General features: G+C 42.2%; 2 long non-coding RNA genes across 2 annotated transcripts; both read left to right on the top strand.

The window, feature by feature from the left end:
- Positions 1 to 498: 498 nt before the first annotated feature.
- On the top strand, positions 499 to 1,367 carry LOC115537774 (uncharacterized). The gene is made up of 3 exons (XR_003974875.1): positions 499 to 748; positions 1,009 to 1,129; positions 1,313 to 1,367. It is a non-coding gene; the product is annotated as an uncharacterized LOC115537774 (long non-coding RNA).
- A 14,931-nt stretch (positions 1,368 to 16,298) lies between these two features.
- Positions 16,299 to 18,340, top strand: LOC115537757 (uncharacterized). Its single transcript, XR_003974859.1, has 4 exons — positions 16,299 to 17,161; positions 17,809 to 17,905; positions 18,018 to 18,134; positions 18,209 to 18,340. It is a non-coding gene; the product is annotated as an uncharacterized LOC115537757 (long non-coding RNA).
- Positions 18,341 to 18,758: the final 418 nt, after the last annotated feature.

The following is an 18,758-nucleotide window of genomic DNA, read 5'->3' as shown; positions in this document are numbered from 1 at the left end:
CTCGGATGCAGAAGGTGGGGTGTGTTTCGTCCCCAGGTGATTTACTGCTGAGATGGACTGGGTTTGTAACCAGACCAGGAATCCATGTCTGGAGGACCCGTGCTGAAGGAGCTGTTGGAGGAGTCGTGCTGAAGGCCCTGCCTTGTGGAGACCCTGCCTGGTGAAGGACGTCTGTCATGGGGTAGATGGAGCTTGACTCGGAAGTGATCATCACACTCACTGCTACCACAAACTACCGGCGTTTGTACCATATATACCAGACGACTACATCTGTTTTACCACATATTGAAGCAAGACTTCCGCTGTTTTTTCCAGACTAGGACTCTTTCAGAGGAGAGCTGCTGGAGGAGCTGAGACGCTGGAGGACGACTAGGAATCGACCGACAAGGATTCCTCGTAAGTTAGTTTTTAGTTACATGGTTGACTTAAAGGGCAAAATACAGCTGTTATGCGTAAACCAACTACCGCTGTGTTTTCTTACTAGAACGTGTTCCTGGAGAGGAGGCGAGCTGGTAGGGGAGCCGTGAATCTGGAGGATGAACATCACTCTACAAACAAGGATTGTAAGTTTGTATTAACCAAACAAACCGGGAATAAAGGGCTTAAAAATAAGACCAACTACATGTTCGTTACCAGACTGTGGGGCCAGACTCGCTCTGTTTGTTCCAGACCAGAACTCTGGCTGAGGAGAGCTGATGGAGGAGCCAAGACTCTGGAGGACGACATCGCTCCACCAACCAGGATCCTCGTAAGTTTGCCGAAAATAAACAGTAGACTTGTTGTAACGCAGGATTAGTTTGTCCAGTACAAGTTCCGGCATACTATTGTGGTTGTTTACCAGACAAACTACAGCTGCTACTTTGTTACGCGCCATTAGAGCCCAACTACTCCTGTGTTTGTGACCTTACATTAGAGCCCATCTACTACTGTGTTTGTTACCTGATATTAGGGCCCAACTACTCCTGTGTTTGTTACCTTACATCAGAGACAAATTGCGTTTCTAACCAGACCAGGAATCTGGAGGACTGATGGAGAAGCCGTACATCTGGAAGGAATAGCCTGAGGATCACCAGCACTCTACCATCAAGGATTCCTCATAAGTTTGCATTATCTGGACATGGTGGACTAGGTAGGGGGTTGGGGTTTCAACTCTCAAACCAATGGTGCCGGATTCAAGTCCTCAGAATACAGTGATGTGTCCTTGAGCAAGGCGCCCTAAAGCCTGCCTGCTCCTTAATGACTTATTTGGTTCAGATAATGTTGCATCTTTTGAATAATGAACCTAATCAATGTCCTTGTTTGGTCCGGGCAGACGCACCTGAGCTGAACCTCACCTGATCCTGTTTGGTCGGGGGTAGTCACACCTGAGCTAAACCAGCCCTGATCCTGACATCCTGCTGGTCCCATCTCCTCAGTTCATCTGAGCCTTGTCCTCCAGAAGACCTGCTGAGCTCAGCAGTCTGAGGCTGATGGATCACTGACCTCCAGTGGGAGTGATCTTCTTGACCCCACATATAACCGTGTGCTTCCACACGCCTTTCCCTCACGTCTGTCACTAACCTCACTACTTCACTACTCTCTACTGCTTCCTCTTTTCTTCCTTCTCTCTGGTTCAAATCTTTACACTGAAGGCGCGTCTTCCTGCCCTCAGAGGGTTTATCGTTAGGGTTGAGAGTCAGGGTTTAGAGTCAGGGACAGAGCTGGTCAGGGAGGACTGCTTTTACACAAACCTCTTCACTTGCTTTCGGAATGGTGGTGACATTTCGAAAAGATTAATTTGGAAAATGTTTTCCTCTGCTTTCCTTTATAAAATTGTATTACATTTCTGTCAAGTGTTTTTGTGTTCATACATTAAAATCCCACATTGACTTCTACATGTTTGGTGGGCTTCATTTAATTGTCCTTTCACTTGGTTGTCAAGCTAAACTCCTGCAATACATTTAATATACATGATTGTTATTCAGCAATGTTCACATAATCCATTTTGTAAAAATATGAAACCTCTATTACTACTAAATCCAAGCCTATTCATGTATTTAACAATGTACATACTGCCCCGCAGGCCATTCTCTGCTACTACAACGCAAATGTTGATTTCCTGAGTGGTAGAGACATTCCTGGGGCCGGGTCGCCACATATGGTGGAGAATCGACCGAGGACTCGACCAAGCTACGGACCATTTTTTGAGCGAACGCCAGCCTCCAAAGCAGCCGCGACACAGCCGGAGACGAGGCAGCCGGAGACGACGCAGCGGGCGACGCCTGCAGCGGGAGCAGCTCCGCTTCAGGCAGGACCGCCCCTCCAACACGAGGCCCCAAAGCTGCATCAAAGGGTGGAGGAGTGTGGCAACCCGGATCCGGCCCAGCACCCCTGGAAGCAGTCTACCCCCAGATGGCGCCATTGAGGGTGTTGGAGCGGGGGCCAATTATCTAAATGCAGAGCACCTGAGGAACAGTTGGAGAAGCAGGGCTTGAATAGCCTGCTTCTCCACTCAATCAGGGCTCTCTCAGCCATGTGGCTCGGGCAAGGAGAGACAGGTTTTCGGGGGATAGGACCGTCGATTCCTCCCAGGTTTCTCGTTTCTCGACTTTGTGGATTAAACAGGCCTTTTTGCCCAGTAAAGTTGTGTCCGGTTTGGGGAGGAGGCGGTTCACTGGAGAAGGCGGGTTGCCAGAATATAAAGTACATCGTTTTTCAAAAAGTCTTTGAAAATGGCTGATTACAACTTTATAGGCCTAATACAAATAAAATGATCAATATTAATACATAACAATTGGTGTAATCCGTTGGAGATGGTTTTCTTTTAAATCTGTGTAGAAGACAATTCCACTGACGGTACAGTAAGATAATGGACGCATGTTACAACTCATCCATTCATTGCCTTAAAGATGAATTTAAGTTTCGTAAAAGAAAATAGTGGGATCATAAGGATGACAAAAATGTCAACGCTTTTCAAGGGACCAAACAGAAATCGTGTATTTTGTCAAACGTTTCATTCCCATTAATCCAGATACATGTTTCTTTGCTCTTGGACGTGTGCTCTGTGGTGTGTCACCAAGGTTGTCCAAGTTGTTGTTGTGGGGCTGAAGTTGCCTCGGTTGTACCCATCACATTGTCCGTTTGACCTTTTCAAAGTCTTTCTCTGTTGCAGGATAAAAATATCCTCCCAGTCCATCTCAGATGAAGACAGCGGGCAACATAGCAGCAGACTCTAATCCCAGCAGAGGACTCGGAGGTCAGAATCATTCCCTACAGACCACACCTACTCACCTTTTACACACCTCAGCCTCACTCCTGAAGCTGGTCAGTTCCTCCTACAAAGCACCCCACCCCCCCCCCCCCCCCCCCCCCATTCTACTGTTACACCCCTAAATTACAACGTCAACAAGGATCCTGGCTCCTGTGACCACGGTCTTACCCTGCTGTGTCTGATGGTACGGTAATAAGGTCAGGAGGTTGAACCCGTTATCTCACAGAGGAACGACTTCCTGAGGAGAGGGTTCAGTACTTGGGTTGTTTGAGCTCCTTCCTCGTCCTTCTTTGGCCTAGGAGTAACAAAAAAGTTATATTAATAATAGCTTCATAATCCTATTTGTAAAACTACACAGTCCCACATCACTCATAAATAACCCAGAATTAACCTCCCCACCTTTCTCAAGAAATTCTATAAAAATTAAAATGTGTAGTAAACCTGTTATTAATGAATGCTGAAAGTAGTAGTTTTACCTTTATCGGTTATATGATATATAAACTGTTGATGGCGATGATTAAAATGATAACGGGATCCACGACTCCTAAAATGATCCCAACTGTGCTAGAAGATCCCTCTGAACAGAAAAAGAGAATGTTGCTTATTCTTTCAATAATAATAATAACACTCATTATAACAATGACTGTAATACACATCCTAATACCTTCACATTAAACATGTTTCAATCACATTGTCTAAGGTGGCTCCTCAGTTACTGGTCCAGTTAACATGGTTCAGTAAAGCAGACAATGGAGACCTTTGCCTTACCCCCCCATGTGTTGTAAACAGAATGTCGCTTTTTCCCACCACAGGTGTTTTAGCAACACACAGATTGCTTTTGTATTTACACCAAGAGCCTACCTTCATTAGGGTCTTCCAATATCTTCAGTTCAATGTGGGTTACGTCTTCTTCGTCTGCGTACCTGAGAGTACACCTGTACGTCCCTTCACTCTGGGCTGATGAGGTCACATACAGCAGGAGGCTGCCTGATTCAGACAGGTCTCTTACATGCTGCTGCCACTCTGTTTCCACCACCACCTCTTGTCCTGCTTGTCTTCTGAGGATGGTCTGGTTGTGGTTGAAGGTCCAGGTGATGTAATCGAGCCCCGAGGCATTACAAGGAAGTAACACCTCACTCCTGGAAAGATTTTCCATTGGAGCTGAATTAGATGGACACACGAGTGGACAAGCAATAAGACATTGTTATGAAATCTGCAGAGATTTTGAACCATGACACCATTTACCCTAATTTGACCAATGGAGAACACAAATCCCAGACCAAGGATGTCAATGGTCCAACCCTCTGTCAATTCTCAGCGGATGTGGAGTAGACGTTGCAGACCAAAATATTTTCACGATAAAAATATGAAGCAGTACTCTCTTATGTTAGCTATTCCTGAGTGTGGTGGTTTCCCCTTAAAATGCAACCACTCGAAATTGGATCGCAACATTTCTAATCAATGCTTTGCTACCGACTGTTTCTCTGATAGTGAAAGACTTACGGTGTAACCTCATCGTGGCTTTCCTTGCACCGTGTTCATTTTGGACTGAGCAGCTGTATGTCGATTCTGTGTCATTGTAAACAGTCCTTAAGGAGCCACTGATGTCATAGAGTCCCTGGTCATCTTCATGGACCTCGGTTGTGTTCTGGAGGACAGTAGCCGGGCGAGGACTGACGGACCAGGTGAGCTGTGGTATTGGGTAGATTCCTCCAGACTTACAGGTGACAGTGTTGTTCACTAGTACAATGTCCACTCTAGTAACAGGAGCTACAATGACATGACACCACATTAAAAGAAGAAGAAACTAATAGTTACTATGCCTCATTTGGTTTGCTGCATTTACATTGATACTGATATCAATGGCGTAGTTAGCTATTATTGCTAACCACACCATGAACATAAGGAAACATATACCAAAATAGACACACAACTGACACGGGAACATTGCAATTTTATTTGGTGGTTGAACAAAACACAGGTCTCAGGTTGTAGGGTAATAATTGAATCGTAAAGTTTGTGGGGTGTAAGTGGACCCTTAACTGAGTTAGTGACCTTTGTTACTGTACTTTATGAAAACATATAGCAAACTACACAATTGCTTTAAAAATTACATAACTGCGTAACTACACAACTTTCTTCATCAACTTGTTTTGCCATTTGTTAAATCCTATTCAAAGGTCCATAATTTTTTTGCTAAAACCTGAACATAATACGTTTATGGGCTCAAACTACCCGTCAGTGGGTTGCATTATAAAAATATATTTTTTAAATAAGATATGACATCAGGACTCGAGCTCACCTCTCGCCGTCAGGATGACGAAGGTCTCCTGGTTGTTCTGTGAAGTGCTGGCGTAACACAGGTACTTGCCCTGGTCCTGGAGGTTCACCCTGGCCAGACCAAGGGATGCGTTGCCCCCTGAGATCTGGTCATGGAACAGGGAGGTCCTTCCCTTGTAGAGAGGGTCCTGGTATCCCAGTTGGTCCTGGTCATCGTAGTAGGAGTGGACATGAACATCCTCCCCATCCTTCTTGACCCAGTGGAGTATGGTATCACTGTTTGGCTGGAAGCGGCAAGGTAGCACACAGCTCCCCCCAAACACACAGCCCACCTGGGTGTCTTCAGATTGAACAGCACCTGGTCAATACCAGGTATATCATTAATATCATTATGCTTTTTAAAAAAAAAAAAAAAAATGTGTGCCTAAAAATAATAAAAGCCCTGAAAGTAACCGGATATTATTTAATTAGCCCAGAATATAGTAATAAAAATAAAAAGTAGCCTAGTACTAGTCATTCTGGCATTAGAATAAACAGTTTACAACCTCAAGTTAATTTAGTCCATCCAATCCCCAGTCAGATCCACATATGTATATATATACATATATATGGTCTTTCTCACTTGTATTCATTTTTCTCTGAAATAACTTGAATGGAACTTTAGATGTTTGGGGTTAAGCAGCACAGCAGTTGGGTAGCTATTTAAAGCTATGATAAACTGCGTATTTTGTTTATTTAGGTAAAGCTTCATGAAGAAATTAGCATGCGCAATAAAGCATACAAAGATATTTGCATTATTTACTTTCCTTTTCCCTCTGGGCTAAGCCCCTGATGTTTATGAAACCTAGAAACTCCCCTGGTCAATACCCTTTAAAACACATAGGTGTGATCCGTATTGAGGGATGAACACCCGTATAATTGTCCATTGCTTTTTAACAAATAATATGCAATAAATTAAAGCAACTTAAGAATCATAATTAGTTTTTCCATTTGGGAACCAAGTACAGAAATACAATATCTAAAGAATTGTCAAATGTACCCATCATTCTCATCCACCGGATGTCCTATGGTGTGATTAGTCTGACATGCAGCATTCTCACGGGCACGAAATGTGCAAACGCGCTTCGACATTTCAGAGCCGCTGCCATAGCATATTGTCATAGTGATGGCTATTAAGAAGTTACTCCCTGTATACAATGTGATATATAGACTAAACGTCCTCTGACAACAAACCACTTTCACTTCTATCCCTAATATATAATGACAACAATATATATTATATTATATGCCCAATATGTGTTATTCGGTAGTGTACCCCAAATTATTATTTAAGGTTTATATGAATAGGGACAGATAGGCTACAGAAACATGGGTAAGCTTGAGTCAGTCGACTGATGTTTGACTGTCATATGACCACGTGGTTTTATACATGGTCATATGTCTTATATTATATAATATTACATAGTAATATAGGCAATTTGGCCAATGAATAAGACCGTCATTTGTAACAGTGACCGCTGACTTTTCGGAAAATTGTTGTATAAAGAATTTTAGGAACCAAGAAAATCGTTCGTCAAGGTAAAAAAAAATCTGGACTTGAGCTCACCCCTCACTGTCAGGCTGACGAAGGTCTCCTGGTTGTAATGTGAAGTGCTGGCGTAACACAGGTACCTGCCCTGGTCCTGGAGGTTCACCCTGGCCAGACCAAGGGATGCGTTGCCCCCTGAGATCTGGTCATGGAACAGGGAGGTCCTTCCCTTGTAGAGAGGGTCCTGGTGTCCCAGTTGGTCCTGGTCATCGTAGTAGGAGTGGACCTGAACGTTCTTCCCATTCTTCTTGACCCAGTGGAGGATGGTATCACTGTTTGGCTGGAAGCGGCAAGGGAGCACACAGCTCCCCCCAAACACACAGTCCACCGGGGTGTCTGGAGATTGAACAGCACCTGGTCAATACCCTTTTAAAACACATAGGTGTGATCCATATTGAGGGGTGAACTACAATACAATTGTCTATTGCTATTAAATAAAAAAATAAGCAATAAATTAAAGCAACTTAAGAATCATAATTATTTTTTTTCATTTGGGAACCAAGTACAGAAATACAATTTATAAAAGAAATTCAAACGTACCCATCAATCTCACCCACCGGATGGCCTATGGTCTGATTCGTCTGACATGCAGCATTCTCACAGGCACGAAACTTTGACCTTTGAGAGCCGCTGCCATAGCATATTGTCATAGTGATAGCTATTAAGAAGTTACTCCCTGAATACGATGTGATATATAGACCAAACATCCTCTGACAACAAACCAATTTCACTTCTATCTCACCCCCTAGTATCTAGCAGGCCAAAAAATCTAAAATATATATGACTAATATGTGTTGATATGTGGTAATGAGCCCCAATGATAATTTAAGGTTTATTTGAATAGGCACGGATACAGAAACGTAGGTAAGCTTGAGACAGGCATCTGATGTTTGCATCATAGTGTTTTCAGCCAAAGCTCATTTACGACACTAGTCCCTATAGATCGTAATCCTTCATTCCTTTTTGTTGTTTTATAAATGCTCATATTACATCGAATATTACATGAATTAAGATTGTCATTTGTAACAGTGACCATTCTTTTCACCAAACATTTTTACAGTTGACTTTTCGGAAAATCGTTAGAAAAAGAGTTTTAAGCCTGTTTCAAGCCAATCATTCGTCAAGGTAGTCGTGACCATAAAACGTTTGACACGGGGCAAAAAAATATTTGGAAAACGTAAGAAAAGGCAGAGGTACAAGACAGTGTACATTGTTTTTGTGAACGAGTTTAGCGCATTTCCTGCATCTTATAACCTTAAACCTTTATGTCCATTTTTCCAGGAGGTCCGAACAAGTCGATTACCGGCTACCGTAAATAATATAATAGAGGCGCCAATTTCTTTAAAACAGCCAAGTATCAAGAGAGGAGATTGTTAAGTTAGATTTGTTGTCGCCTCTGTTCTATTATTTATGGTAGCCGGTAATCGACTTGTGTGTACTTTGAAAACAATATTTTTTAATAAACTCCCGGTACGCTTACTAAGTTCTTGATGCTTTGTTTTACGTTTAGGGACCCAAGTCTTTCTACTGCAGAGGTTTGGTGCTATTTTGGCCAATATTAGTGGTTAAAAAAAGATCCGATTTGGAAGCGTTCGCAGTGCCCCTAGCCAATAACATGGAAGCCATTTGGGCTGCAACACTGTCACAGACAGAGCTCCACACATACACACACACACACACACACCTTGCCTGCGTTCGGAGCAGAGTGGTTCATTCCCAAGGGGGTTGGCATAGATTACAATGTCAACGATCATGCTAGACATATCACCAGGTTTAGATTTACCTTTACCTTTTCATCTTTAGATCTCGAAATAATCCTGCATAAAATATAAATAAAAAAGGACAACTTTCTTCATATTAGATAATATATTTAGTCAAGCTTACCTCCCTGAATGAGGACCTCCACCATAAGAAACATGGCTGTTCGGACCAGAACATAGTTCTGGACTGAACAATGTTCTGTCATCTTGTTGATCCTTTCTGACTCTTGTCTGTAGAGTCTGCAGCTTGGCAGTGCAGAGCCCTGTTTCAGGTAGCTGGTTTTGAGGCAACCCCGAGTTTGTTCGCTCTGAGTTAGTGGAAACTCTGGGTTTTCCGTTTCAGGTAGCAGGTTCAGCGCAACCGAGAGTTAGTTGCTGCGGCAACATACGCCGTGGACCTAACCTGCTCGGGAGGTGGTTAGACCTACTCTGAGTTTGTTGTCTATAAGGCTGAAGGCAGCTCTCCGACAGAAGGAAGTGTTAGAAATGGCATGTCCTTTTCTACGAGAGCCTGTGGACGTAGAGGCTGCGATCCTCAGAAGGAATCTCCGTGAGGAACGATTATTAAGACCCCGGTTGGATATACTTTATTTTCCTGATAATTTTCTTCACGAGCGCTATCGTTTTTCAGCGCAATCTATCATTTATTTAGACCACCTTCTCAGCCCCCATGTTAACTGTCAAACGCACCGGGGGCATGCTTTAAGTTTATTTTTTTATTTTTTTATCGCAATTAACGCATGTGCAGAATGATCCGCCCCGTGCATCCCACCCGCTCTGTACTACAGTCACTTCAACGTTGTGGCTTTCCCATGATCAGAGTAGCTGACTAACCACGGACCTATAACTGCTGCAAGTCAAGAAACTCTTTTTAAGAATGCAAGGCAGAAAAGACCCTGGTACTGCTTTTAACCAGATGCTGTTCTTCTCTACATGCACATGCTCAGCATAATCGTCTGCATTGTTCACTGGAGTAAAACCTTTTGAGTAAACTGTTCAACAAAATAACTTGTCCCACCACAGTCCGTGTTCTAATAAAGACAATCTACTTATTATGAGGATTTTTTTATTTCCTGAAAGCACAAAAAAAAAAAAACATTTATATTGGGTATGTTTTTAGAGCAGGGAACAGTAGCCTATCCCAGTTTGCACCTCACCCACCTATAACTTATGTTCCAAAGTTTGGATCTCCAAAGCATCCTTTTGCATCTTTTGAATTGTTACAATTGCATGGAGGTTGGTGAGGGCATCTGGTTCAAGTAGGGCGATGACGCCATCAGTAACTGGAAGAAGATGATTAGACAGTGCAATTATTACTTGAGCCAGAATATTGCCCCATCTAATTTGCAACGCGCTGGGTTGCGTGCACATATTTAATTATTTTGAATAACCAACCTCTTATACTGTAAAGGCACTATCCTGGGGGGTGGGGGGGGATCAGAGGAGCTCCCCCCAGGGATGCCCTCAGCCACAGGACGCATGTTGGCTGAGGGCCATCTCCTCAGCCTCTGTGAGGGCTGCAGGTGGTGGACCCCCTCCAGTCTGCCGGGCCTCTGCATTTTTTCGATTTGCTAACATGGAGGAAAATGTTACCCTAATATTCAGTAAGCGCTATTTTGAAGACATATATATATATATATATAATGCATTTTGCCTAGGTGTAGCCTTCTAATATATCTAAATCCTATTAAATATTGGCAGTGTTGGGGTGGCTGGGAAATGTACTACTTACATTTACTGCTTAAATATAGTATACAAATATATAATACATGTTGAACATAGCTGTTAAATTAGGTAGAGCAGGCAAAACAGCACAATTGATTTGATTTCAATTAAACATTAGTTTACCTGTTTAAACTATATTTTTGTACTTCATTTGCTGCCAAGTCCTCGTGGGGCAACTCGGGGTTGCGTAAATTGACACACACACACACACACACACACACACACACACACACACACACACACACACACACACACACACACACACACACACACACACACACACACACACACACACACACAATTTACATATTGAATAAGTGGAAGATATTAAACTTTCCTCTTATTTTATTTTGTTTTACTAATTTATTTGACTCACGCATTGACTTGTTCAGTTATTTCCTGCCAAGCTCTCTCTCGCGCTCTCGCTGCCGCGGCGGTATTGCTTTTTTTTGTTAAAATGGGTAACTGCTCGGCATACACGTTCATTAGAATTTCCAATTCCGTGGGGGAAAAGTAAGTGGATCTACGCTTTTGGTCCATGTTTGATCATGTTATCAGAGATCCATTGATGATGGCTCTTCATAGTCAACAGGCACGCCCTCAACCCAGAGTGAACATACTCAGAGTTGATTAACCCAACGCTGATCACCTGTTCTGAAACCGAAAACCCAGAGTTGCTTTTCAACCCTGAACTCTGAGTCAACCAACTCAGAGCGCAGGATTAAACTCAGAGTATGTTAAACCAGCTACCTGAAACAGGCCTCAGGTCTTCAGTGGAACAATAACATAATAGAGAGGAACGCATTAGGAAGGAAATGGTTGCAGGGCCATCCTGTTTCGCCTGTAGTTTTGTTCGTTCGAGTTCCAGACTGTGTCCAGAAGTTGTTTAGACAGAGCAATTATGAAATAAGGGGAATGTGCATGTTTACAAAGAAAAATATAAGAAAAATGTGAAACAAAGATGTGTATCGCTATCGGTAAAAGGAGTAAACATGTGGGATGCCTTAGATGAAGAAATTAAAATGTGTAACACGGCAAAAAGACTTAAAAAATAATGAAGTATAAAAGTGAGTCATGTATGGCACTGTGAATATGAAGATGGATTTAGGCAGGAAGTGACTGGAACTGTGGTGCTAGGAAAACAACTTGACCCTGAACACAAAGAAGACGAAGGAGTTGATTGGGGACTTCCGCAGGAAAGGCCCTACCCCTCCCCCCTCTACATCCACAACAGAGCTGTGGAGAGGGTTCACACAATCAAAGACCTTAGCCTGCACCGTAGCAACACAGTCACCTGTTATAAATTATACAAGTATAAAAGTGAGGCATGTATGGCACTGTGAATATAAAGGTTGATTTGTTTTTTTTGTGTCATAACTTTGCATGTTAAATCTATAAAATAAACAGGAATACATTATAACAATAATAATTACAATTATTATCTAAAAAAATACTTAAAAGAATAACAAAAAATAAGATCAGTTCAGGTTAAGGCTGGTGTGTCCTGGTCCTGGTGAAATCGAGCGCAACCTTCCTGCAGAAATCTCTTACCTGATTGGTGGGTGGGCGTCTCCTGGTTGACAAAACCAAAAATGCAGCACGAGCGCACCTAACATCGTTTCCGCTGTTTCGTCAAAAGGGTCCGTCAAAGTGGCTAGTCTTTATCAGAAAATCAACGATTTCCAGCTGTGTTATAACATGACCAGAAAATAATTATTTTCAAAACCGTGCATAATCAGTCAGATGTCTATTAAATGACAGTTGCCCACAAGGCGATTCTATATGCCTCTTCTTGAATTGCTTTTAGTCGGCAGAGGCTTATAATGATGCGTAGCATGATAAGGCACAAGGAGCAGAAGAAGTTGACTAACTGGTATGCAATAACCATGCCAGTCAGCAGCTGCTGTAGTTGCATACTTGGCTCAGGAGGACCATGGAGCAAAAGACTCCATCATCTAGCAGTGATGTCTATTGAGAGTGATGTTCTTGAGAAAATAGATCCTGAACGAGTGATTGATAAATTTGCCACTCTGAAAGTAAGGCGACATAGTTTAGTTCTCCTGAAATATTGGTCTGTCTCTCATAGTATGAGTCCATGCATGTTGTACTTGTTGATATTTTTGCATCACAAATTTTATAAAAATTTATGGGTCCCTGAAAGTGAGGCGACATAGTTTAGTGCTCCCAAAAGAGTGGTCTGTTTCTCATAGACTTAGGCTAGTAGGCTACATGTTGTACTCTTTGATTTATTTGCATCACAAGTTGTGTACAACAAATACCTCCAATTTGTTATTACAGATCACATCCATTTGATTTTCCCTTTATCCAAACAGTCTTCTTTCCTTTCATCACTTTAGTGGTTCAGAACTGCATTGGCTCACACTGCCATCTATTGGCTCAGACATGCAACGTCATAGTAACGCAGGACGAGAGAAAAATCACGGATGATATAATGCTACATAATACTATATTTACAACAGTGGTGTCTGTAACTCAGATAAAAAGCTAAAGTTATAAACAATTAATTTCTTCTTTAAGAGCAAGTGACCAGCCAAAATGAGTTTAATCCTTTTCGCTGGGATGAAATAATTGGTATTATTTTAACTGATGTTAAACGGTTTGAAAAGGTCTGGGCTTTTCTGACAATAAACCAGCAGACTGTTCAAAATTATACAATGTGTTGGATTGAAAGATAAATAGATAGATTTATCCCCCACCAGTATAAATTTAGGATCTCCACCAGGTCACCCTAAAGTGCAGCAGAATGCAGGATATCACATTTACGATATTCCCCCCCCCCCCCCTCCATTTATACACTTCCACAGAGAATCCTCCCGACTATCCCGAATACCACTCCGCCACCCTGTGTGTGTGTGTCTGTGTGTGCGTGTGTGCATGCATTATTCGATAGCCTGGTCATGTTTATATGTGTAGACAGTAATATGAATATTTGTTTGGATAATACATTTTCTAGTGTTTCCCACCTTTGCTGAGGAAGAGTTTTGTTTGAAAGGAATTACAGGCCTGTTCCATATAGACGCGTGTCCCAAATATATCCTGGTTGAGTTGAGTGATTGAGGTACCTGCCCTGGTCCTGGAGGTCACCCTGGCCAGACCAAGGGATGCGTTGCCCCCTGAGATCTGGTCATGGAACAGGGAGGTCCTGGTATCCCAGTTGGTCCTGGTCATCGTAGTAGGAGTGGACCTGAACGTTCTTCCCATTCCTCTTGACCCAGTGGAGGATGGTATCACTGTTCTGCTGGAAGCGGCAAGGCAGCACACAGCTCCCCCCAAACACACAGTCCACCTGGGTGTCTGGAGGTCAGAGAATAGGGGGGTGTTGGAGGCAGACTCTTCATTAACTTTATTAAATCAAGATAACAACTTTATTAATCCCCCGGAGGGGAAATTCCTTTGTTTCAACAGCCCAGCAGCAGTGGAAAACACAGGATAAGGTACAATACAATAAAAATACAAAGTACTAATGAGAACCAAAATAAGCGCTAAAGTAAATGCTGAAGTAAAGACAAAAAGAACAAACGGTATAAACAATATAATTAATAAATTATAAAGTGGCAAGTGCAATTAGTAAATTATAAAGTGGCTAAGTACCAGTACTTCACATATTAAAGTGTATAAATGCAAATGGTGCATGTCCATAAGTAATACTACGAATGTTTATAAATGATCTTGAATTGCTCGTAAAATATGACCTGTAGACCTCTGCAATCTGAGAGTGAAAGAAGACTAAGGGCCCTATCTTGAATTGACTTTCTACCCTGACGCATGTGTCGTTGCTAGTTTGCAACTGGCGCCGAGCGTTCTTTTCCCTCCACCGCCAAGTCAGTGGCGCGTTGTTCAGATGCTATTTTAAGGGCGCATGCATAATGTTGCTTGTGCACCTCGTGTATACAATTTGCCTCTCATCAACTAGCCACACATTCTTGATAAATTATTTGGGAAAGAATAGATGATGCAGGTAATAAGTTGTACTTTTAAATCAATGCATCTGCAAACAACGTACAGCAAACATATTTTCTTGACAGAGACATCGTGTACAAGCCCATAACTTTTAGGATTGAGGAGTATTTGATCGTGAGAAAACATTGTCTTACCGCGAGTGAGTTTTAAAAATAATGAATGAATGCGGGTGCGCGTGTGTGTGTATGTGTAAAAGAATGAATGAATGCGGGCGCCCATGTGTGCGTCCATCTGTTTAAACACACGCAAACTAAACACGTAACGCATAATACAGTCCATGGCACTGTATATTAACGGGGGGACACATGCATATTAGGAACACAAGTCGATAACGATAATGCATACAATAATGGTACGTGGACTGGTTTGTTATTGTATTGCGTATATCATTAAATAGAACCACAGTTACCGCATATCATATGTGTGTTAAGTTTTCTTCGCCGAAATTTATTTGAGGACTCAGTATTTCTGTGGAAGAAAACGCTATTCCATGTGTGAATTAGGCCATATTATTTGGCCATAAACTGAGCCATTTGAAGTTTAAAATTCATGTGGTCATGCATCTGTCTCATCGGAGACTGCAAACGCGTTTTCAAAATATAAACTTCAGATTCAAATGCGCTCATGGCTCTTAAAGAGGATGGGAGGTGGCACTCTCATTGGTTTATTGCACGTTACGCCCAAACCACATCTACGGGTAATTAGGCTACTTCAGACCAAGCCTATTTAGATTTGCGCCGGGCGCAAGAGTCATTTTTGCGCCGGTAAAATAGCAACATCGCCATAGAACCGCCCACAAAGCTACTTACATTTGGCGCATCTCACTTGTGTTTCAGACCGATAAAAAATAGGGACTAAGTCCTCTAAACGTATCCAGACGACAGACTTAGGTTGCATGTATTTTGAAGAATGTATTTTTTCTTCAGTAACACACATTTTTCAACATAATGTCTTTATCTTTCCCGGTGTGCTTTCGTCTCTCACCTTCTCTCACATCACCTGACCATTCTGAGAACCTGGGTTCGTCTTTAGAGACAGCTTTGGTTTCTGTATGAGAAAAGCTCGAAATGAAGTAAAAATATTACAAGCAGAATCAAGCAGTTGTATTTTATATTATTATTTTCATCATTATAAGTGAAACCTAAAGGTTATATTTGAGCAAAAAAGATTATTCTGTTTGTGTTCTGGTGCTAGTCCAAATATCAAGCATAACAAACCAAACAAAAAAAGAACTCTTGATATTAGGTTTGCCAGAGACGGTTTACATTCGGTCCAGCTTACCTCCCTGAACGACGACCAGCCCGGTCAGCAACACGACCGTCTGAATCACAACACTGCCCAGCGCTGTCATTGTCTGTGTCGTCCTCTCTCAGCTGTACCTGTTGTTGGACTGCTGACAGGACCGGGACACACCAACCTTTACCTGGACTGATTAGACCTCCTGGCTGACATTTATGACTTTTTATTGGCTTGGGATTAAGAATACGAGTTATGGATCACTTGGTTATTAATCTAGAAATCGCTGAAGTTCCTTCCTTCATGAAACATGGATAATATAACTCATCAGAGTTAGTGAGAAGCTCCTAATGGCTGCTGTTGATTCTGTTTGTTTAATTATCCTTATCAATTAAACAAAGTTCCGTTCTGTACGCAATAAAAGGTTGTTTGTGCTTTAACCAAGTAAGACCCCTAGAGGGCAGTGTATCTAGTGTTGATTGGGTGTAGAGATGACACAGTCGGCATGGAAACGAAACACCTCTAACGTTGGGATTCATTCATTGGTTGAAGACGGAAGGAGGAATGAAGGAAACAATTAAGTGAATCCAATATAATACGTCTGTAAATAAACAGATGTAGGGAATCAAGAGTATTGTTACTCCTGGGGGCGCAGCGCCACACACAGCACAACTCCCCCGCTATTTTTCAAAACCCAGGTACTACCAGCCAAGTTCTTACCATGCAACATGCGAGTTGAATAGCAACTAGCCTTGAATTAGCCTCAGAGGTAATAACTTACTTCCGGGTCTGTCCTGTCCCTGGTTTGATCCGAGTTGTTTCCGACAGCGTGTTTTTGGGGTTGTTGCCTTTTATGTCCCTTAACTCAGAAGTTTTCAAAATAAAATTGTTTCCTAAGCTTCTCCTTTTTTCCAGTTGTAGTTTGATACTCTGAGAGTCCCAGGATTTCCCCACAGACGATATAAAGTAGGCTACAGCATTACTATACGTTGACTTTGTATGGAGTCGAACGCGTCTATACGTTGACTTTGTATGGAAGTCGCGCCGCCCCTTCGCTTTTGGTGTGAACGCGCCATTAATTTAGTTTTACTATTCACATAAACTATGTGACGCAGTTAGCTGTGGTTCAAAGCTCTTCCTATTTCTGATCTGTCTGCACTAAGGATCCCAGCAGCTCAATCTTTATTCTCAGAACCTTTGTTAATGTTCTGTCTCGCTTCTAAACACTTCTCTGTTATTTGGTGAACACCTAAATCTCTTTATTCCCTCCTTTCCTTGCATTTGTTATTCTGTATTTCCATTCAACACGGGCAGCACACGTTTCGTCACGGAAAAGATAAGGTACCGTTTCCTGAATTCCTGTTTTCTTACCAGATGTATTCTAACTATATTAATTTATGCTTACTAAATTAATCTGTTTCCAGTCCAAGCTCATTGTATCCATGTTAGTGATGTAAAATAGGTTTAATGAAGGAGTATGCGTCAGGACATCAGTAACTAGTTTTACCGTGTTGAGGGCGATTATATACGGATCATTCCTTGTATTGTGGACTTTTATTCTGTAGGGAGGTCAGTTCGGTCAGAGTTTCATTGGTAACAGTTAAGAAATGATGGTTTGGAAGTGTCGGATCTAAAGGTAAATAAATAAGTCCATAATTAAATGAACGTGTTAGAAGCAGTGTGTGTGTGTGTGTGTGTGTGTGTGTGTGTGTGTGTGTGTGTGTGTGTGTGTGTGTGTGTGTGTGTGTGTGTGTGTGTGTGTGTGTGTGAAGACATAGAGAATGATTAGAATGTAGCTCTAGACAGAGAGAGTGATAGAGTTTGTGATCTAGACATAGGTTGAGATAGAGTGTGTAGTTCTAGACTGAGGGACAGATAGTGTGTGTATGTCAGACAGGAGGAGGATAGGAAGTCTTCACTGAAGTCATTTCATGTTTGGTACTTAAAGAGAATCCAGAGAAACAATATGGCATTGTGTTTGTGTCCAGGTCTCCAGTCTACGATGGATGAGGAGAGAGAGGAGGGGGGTCCCACCTCTAAAACCACTCTGTCTGGGGAACATGGCCGCCAGAGCAAAGCTAAGAGGTAGGAAGAGGATCTCTCTGTCTGTGACTGTTGTCCTTCTCAGAGCTCAGCACTGATATCTCATGACTCCATCATCAGTCTTAGTAAAAGCTGTGTGTGTGTTGTGTTGAAGCCCAGAGCAGCGGGAGAGAGCAGACTCCCCTGGACCCAGCTGTGTCTCCTTGAAGAGTGACTGCTCTATGGATCATCCTTCTAACTTTAGAGATGGAAATCAATCAATTGAGAAGAGGTGAGGATTTATCAGATATTATACAACTATATCTATCAGACATCTTTTAATCCTGGTTCTTGTTATTCTATAAGATTCCAGAAGGAGAGAGCAGACTGCCCTGGACCCAGCTGTGTCTCCTTGAAGAGCAACTGGTCTATGGATCATCCTCCTGACCTTAAAGATGGACGCCCCTCCAGAGAGGAGAGGTAGGAGTTTCCAACAAACTAGTAGTTTTACTGACTGATATTTACACTCAGGAAATTTTTGTATTAAAAATATACTGTGTGTGTGTGTGTGTGTGTGTGTGCACGCTGTCTCCACAGGCGACCACAGGAGAGGTCAAAGGTTACCAGTGCTCAGTCTGTACAGCAGAATCAAGCAGAGCTGATCAAGGTGTGTAAATGAAACAAGACATTTGACTTCAGCTCTAAACAGGGGCGCCGTAAAGGGGGGGGGGGGGGGGGGGGGGAATTCCTCATCAAGTTAATATATTTTGAGTGAAAATGTTATCTATTAAAACGTAGCAATTTAAACAAACAAGGGGTTTGTTCCTTCATGTTTGGCTAAATGTTCAGTATAGTCTATATATTTCACCTCTCTCTCTTTAAAATGTAAATGAAAAACTACATTTAACTTCAGCTC

Source organism: Gadus morhua, chromosome 23, assembly GCF_902167405.1.
Source record: "Gadus morhua chromosome 23, gadMor3.0, whole genome shotgun sequence".
In the NCBI taxonomy this organism is placed as follows: domain Eukaryota; kingdom Metazoa; phylum Chordata; class Actinopteri; order Gadiformes; family Gadidae; genus Gadus; species Gadus morhua.
The sequence above is the reverse complement of the archived record's forward strand: the minus strand, read 5'-3'. Positions and strand labels throughout refer to the sequence as shown.